The following is a 6,282-nucleotide window of genomic DNA, read 5'->3' on the forward strand; positions in this document are numbered from 1 at the left end:
ATTTCTGTAGAAATGACTGTTAGATGAATAGTCTTCAATTAGGACATTAGGAGATGCACCTTTTATTGAGTGAAATAACGAGCAGAGGAATTTGTGGGGCAACTTGTTCCAGTAATGACTTTTGTCGTATTTGTCCCTTTTCAGTATGACAATGTCCAAGAATTATGTTTTGCTCATCTAGACATACCATATCACCTGGCAAATAGAAACATCACTGCATTCTCATTACTTTGTAAACAGTGTCATAGTGTGCTGGGGAAACATGAATTGTGTATGTGAGGAGAGCTGGTAAGAACCCTGGTGTCACCATTGACCTGTCTGTGATGTCACTTCACAGCCTACAACCTGTGAATTTGAAGATGAATATTTTCAATACTTTATAGTTGTTGGATGGACATTGGATACAAAACATCACAGCAGAAGTGGTAAAGAATCATAAAGAGAGCTGGGCAGTGGTGGCGCACGCCTTTAATCCCAGCACTCGGGAGGCAGAGGCAGGAGGGTCTCTGTGAGTTTGAGACCAGCCTGGTCTACAAGAGCTAGTTCCAGGACAGCCTCCAAAGCCACAGAGAAATCCTGTCTCAAAACACCAAAAAAAAAAAAAAAAAAAAGGAAGAATCATAAAGAATATATCTTCCCTCAAGGAATATTATTGTGCTTTGTATTATTTTCCTATACACATGGAATTTTGTAAAGTATGGTTTTAAAAAGTTAGGTATTATTTACTAAAATAGAAGAGAAATAATTAAGCATTATTAAGTCTGACCCCCAAAATCTGTCATTCACCCTTGAAAATTATTATGATGTTATACATGCACACACACATATATATGCATACATATGTTGGTAATAGAATTATCATATCCTAAAAGGACTAGAAATGAAAATGATAGATGAAACATATTAATAGAAGATAGAAAAAAGCAGGATTAGATCTGGCTTCTACATTTCAGCCCCTTCTTCATCCTTTCCTACTTGTCCCCATATTGCCTTGGGTCCAAGTCATGGTCTTCTCTCTTCCAGCTATGGCACATCATTCCTGACATTTTCCATTCGTTGGGTCTGTACTACTTGTGCTACTTCTCTGTTTCTTTTCTTTTAACCGTACCCATGAGAAAATCCAGGCCAGCTGTTTGGACTTTGGATGCTTCCCCTTCTTCACTCACGGTGGACTTGGCTCTCTTCTCTCAGTTACCACACAGACAGCGCCCCCCCCCCCACACACAGACAGGTGAGCAGGGACTCTCAGAGCTACATCATGATCAGAGCCTCAGGTTCCACAGTAGCCCCATGATCAGGTTCATGACATGTTCTATTTCTCTGGCCCTTCAGAGTTTTCCATATTTTACGGCCCCCAGAGCATACAACCATGAAAGTCATGAATTTATTCTCAGTACATATTCCTGGCCTCTGTGGCCAGATCAGAATCTTCTTGCAAGCAAGGACAAGGTACCTGTTCATCTACCACCACATTTTAACACAATATTAGAAATGAAATGCACAAAATGTTGTAGATTATCTTTTTTATTCAGTAGTAAAAATAAGAAGAAATTGCTAGATTTTCATTCAGTGCTTTGGAAAAGATTAAGCAATCTGGGAATTTCACACTGAAAGATTCTTATACCTAAAGGTTGAGGACTTTGACAACTATTTACCTTTTTTTAGTTCATCAGCCAGTCAGCAACTTTTCCTAATCATGTGCTAGTGACACTATCTGATTTAGACTTAGTCACTTTAGTAAGTGATGACTTGAGTTACATAGGCACTGTATTCTCTCGTGTTTTGAGAAGCATGAACTTACATGAACACAACAGGCTGATATAAATATGCAGTATTATAAAGCATCACAGTTCCTGACCTTAGTAAGCATGTAATCTCAGCTAAATGGACTATAGAATATTTTACAGTTCAAGCTATTTCCCAAGCTTTATATAAGGAGCTGACCCAATTGGCAGATTTGTTTATGCTCAATGTTATGTGAGAAGTTATTCAAAAATTCTCAGAAGTCAGCTTCTGAGAAATACCTTAAATTGCTAGAAAACTTTTTCAGACGGCAGTAATTTCCCAGGGAGCTCCCCTATGGTCTTCAATACCTTGAAACCAAAATAATAATAATAATAATAATAATAATAATAATAATAATAATAGAAAAAGCTTTGGCCTCATAATCAAATATCATAAGATAGTATCATCTTCTATATAATGTACTGTGTTTTTTTTTTAAGGGAGGCTATGAGGTCCTGTTTCATCCTAATGCTATGCAGGAATTTTTTAAGTGCTACAGGTATTATGTTTTATATCAGAAAATATTTATGTAAATGTGAAATGATATGTATGCCACATTAGCAAATTCTGCATCTGACAAGATTGTTTGTAGTACAATAACTAGACATCATTTTTTTACAGATCAGAGATTACTTGAAAATGTCACACACACACACACACACTGGAGTACCATCCAGCCACTAAGAAGAACTAGATTCTGTCCTTTGGAGGGAAATGGATGGAGACCATCATGTTAAGCTAAATAAGTCAGACTTACACAAATATTGTGATTTTTCTCTCATGTGCTGAATCTAGACTCATGGGGGACTACTCACAAAGTGGAGGGGACCATTAAGAGAGGGAGAGGTGATGAGAGTTTTGATTTTATGGAGCTGGGATTTGAACCTGAGCTTTTATGCAAGCTAGATATTGCTGTGATAAGACATCATGAGTAAGGCAACCTAATGAAGAAAGAGTTTATAAGGGGCTTATAGCTTCAGAGAGTGAGACTATCACTATCAGGGCAAAGGGAAAGCAGTGATGGTGCCAGAGCAGCAACTTGACACAAAAACCAAGAGGCAGAGAGCTGAGAGAGAGATAGTTAGCATGCTGGAGGCTTTTAATGCACCTCCTCCATAAAGATTGCCTCCTAATCTTCTCACACATTCCCACCAACTGGGAACCAAGCATTCAAATGTATTAGCCTATGGGAGCCATTCTCATACAAGCCACCATATTAGATAAATGCTCTACCACTGAGTTAAATCCACAGCCAAGTGGATAAGTGATAAGGTAAAAGTGCACTACACATACACATACACTATCATAATGAAGCCCATAATTATGTATAATGAACATAGATTAGTAAAAAAAAATAACTAAAAGCATACACACACACACACACAATCTATGCATGACCTTCTTCTGTCCTGCTAAGAGCACAAATGAACTTTGAGTGGCATTTCTGCTGACAGTCCAGAGAGCAGGGAACCCAATAATGCAGTACTTGAAGAACACAACTAAGGATAAAAGATTATGAGTTACCCATATCAAAGATTGGCAGAAGGAAATGAGCACACAAAGGGACCAAAGAGGATCGTGAGAAAGATGGTGAAAGTCGGCAAAATACCAGCCCAGTGAAATCAAGTTTTCAAAGGTCTGAAAGGATTGCAGTGGGTGTGGCAATTTACAGTGCCAGGATCAGTCCCATTGTGATGGCTTGAGTGACAACTTAAGCGCAATTATTTGTAAATAATAACTCTAAGGTGTCTCTGAGTACCTTTGTGTGTAGGTACCACGGCAGGGCATGCCTTTAGCAGTAGCTAAAGCAGTAGTTCTCAAACTATGGGTTTCAATATCAAAAAGACTATCAGAAAACACAGATATTTACATTACAGTACATAACAGCGGCAAAATCACATATGAAGTGGCAATGAAAATCATTTTATGATTGAGGTTCACAACGTGAGGAGCTGTATTAAAGGCTCGCAGTATCAGAAAGGTGGAGAACCACCGCTCTAAAGTAATGTCAGGAGAAAAGAGAAGATGGTTTTGTTGGAGGATAAGAGGTCTCTTATATATGAGAGAGTGTGCGCCTGGGTCAAGAAGCAGCAGTAACTAGAGAAAGACAAATTGAAAGACATGAAAAAAAGGAAAGAGCATGATTTTACAGGAAACAAGAGTATGTCAGCTCTAAATTACAAGAGTTCTGTTTGAACTCTGTCCAGCTAACTTTCTCCATCAACAGAAAGTTCTGCAAACTACGGCACTTACTAGATAATATATGCCACTGGGCATGCATACTATAACTGAGCAAGGAACTTTTCAGTTTCATCCTTTAAAGCACATTTATTTATTTATCAAAACAGGGATTCACTGTGCAGCCCTGGCTACCCTGGAAGTTGATACAAAGAACAGCCCCAAAGTCAAAGAGATCGGCCTGTCCCTGCCCCTGCCCCTGCCCCTGCAGTGCTAGGATTAACCATGGCCATCTGAATGCTTTACATTGTACTACTCACATGTGAAAATTGCTAGAGAACTGAACAAAACACAAAGTGTAGGAAGGAGGGAAGTGAGGCTGAGGACGCCTCTATCCATCCCAGAATCAAAGCTGGAGCTGCCCCCACCTCCTGGTCTCATACAGGAGCAATCACTGTCACTGAGGCAGGAGGATGGGTTGAAAACACAATGTTGGGAGGCTGCATGCCAAAGTGGCTGCTAATAAGAGACAGCTGATAAAAAGTATTGAGTCATACAGAAGGAACTAAACCCATGTGATCAAGTGAAAGGGAAGAAGCAAGAGATCAAAGTCTCTATTCAACCCAAGAGCTGAAAGAACAGGTCAGTGAGCAGGGCTAGAGAGAGAAAGCACAGAAGGTAAACACTAAAGTTTTTTGTTGTTTTTTGTTTGTTTGGGTTTTTGAGACAGGGTTTCTCTGTAACAGCCCTGGCTGTCCTGGAACTTGTTTCATGGACCAGGCTGGCCTCGAACTCATATGAACAGCCTGAAAGAGCAAAGAGCAAAGCTATAGAAAGCTATAGTACTTTCCTGTACCACCACTGCCAGTAACACTGAGGAAACCCAAACAGAAGGCACCCCCTTCCCCTAGTACCAGTCCTTGGAAGCCTGCTAGGCAGTGCGCCTGCTAAAGAATTTGGTTCATTGAAGCTCTCTCTCTCTCTCTCTCTCTCTCTCTCTCTCTCTCTCTCTCTCTCTCTCTCTCTGACACACACACACACACACACACACACACACACACACACACACACGGCAGGGCGGGGGAGAGACCTGAGGTTCCTCTCACCTATACCACTTACTGTGGAACAGCAACAATAACCAAAAAATGGCTTCCAGATGCCATTTCTGCTCAGTCTAAGCCCGTTTTCCTTTCTTGGAAAGTTGGCTGTGATGCACTAGAAACATAAGAGTTTGGAGCTCTGGAGTCTTCCGAGTAAAATGAGAACATATGAGAGGCAGATGCGGTACCACCATACTGTGGTTCCCCCTTCTGACAGCTACTTCAGAAGCTGGCCAGGAAAAATCTACTTGACTGGTAAGGGAGAGGCATGCCTGGAAATTGGTCAAAGCCAGAATGGGATAATTTGGCCATGGTAATGCCCCGCCCTATTGAAAAGTAAGACTGGTTCAAAGTCTATCTGAAGCTGCATAGGAAGCTTGCTTGCTTACCTACTTACTGGCTTGGAAACAAACAGGAATCAGCTGCATATGGAAAGAGGGCAAAGCAGGATAAAAAAAAAATGAATAGAAATGTTAGAAGTAATGAAAATGCTGCAAAAGATCCATTTGGACAAAATAAGCATTTATTATATATATGGAAGAAATACCTTCAGGGTAAAATATTTCCAGACATTAGCCAGTATTAGATGAAACTTTATGTGATAGTTCTTAACTTTCTCACACATGATGAGTCAATGAGAAAATTCCCTTGTTATGAGCCTGCCATTCCTAGACAACACTCTCAAACCTTGCCACACGCAGTTACCACAGAGATCACATTCCATGAACAACATGAACTGAGACATGTTCAAAGCCAATCGCTCCATGCCTAAAGGGGAGAGAGCAGAAGCTACAGAGACGACTATGCATTCAAGGTACCTAGTCAAAGGAAAGTGCATTTTCAACAAAGACAAGATCGTAAAATATACTTGGCATCTATGACATCCAGGGACATGATTTTTGAGGGCCATTCATGGAAAACCCATGTTTACTGTGGATGTCACCTTGGGGTAGCTAGCCAGCTACAGACTCTTTCATATTTATTCATAAGGGCAGCTTATCAGTGAATGGTGCAGTTATTCAAGAAGTCTTTTATGATGTCTGTGGTTGGTCTGATTCTCAGCCTAAACAAGACAGCACAGTGCTGGACGTGGACACTTTCAGCGTGGGATAAAGCTGATGTCACAGCAGGGCACACCCTGACGTGAGCCTCTGGGATCCCAGCCATCATCTTGATTCATTTTTCCTGGTTGAGCTTCATCAGTTCATCTGTGGACAAG

Source organism: Cricetulus griseus, chromosome 2 (genome assembly GCF_003668045.3).
Source record: "Cricetulus griseus strain 17A/GY chromosome 2, alternate assembly CriGri-PICRH-1.0, whole genome shotgun sequence".
Taxonomy (NCBI): domain Eukaryota; kingdom Metazoa; phylum Chordata; class Mammalia; order Rodentia; family Cricetidae; genus Cricetulus; species Cricetulus griseus.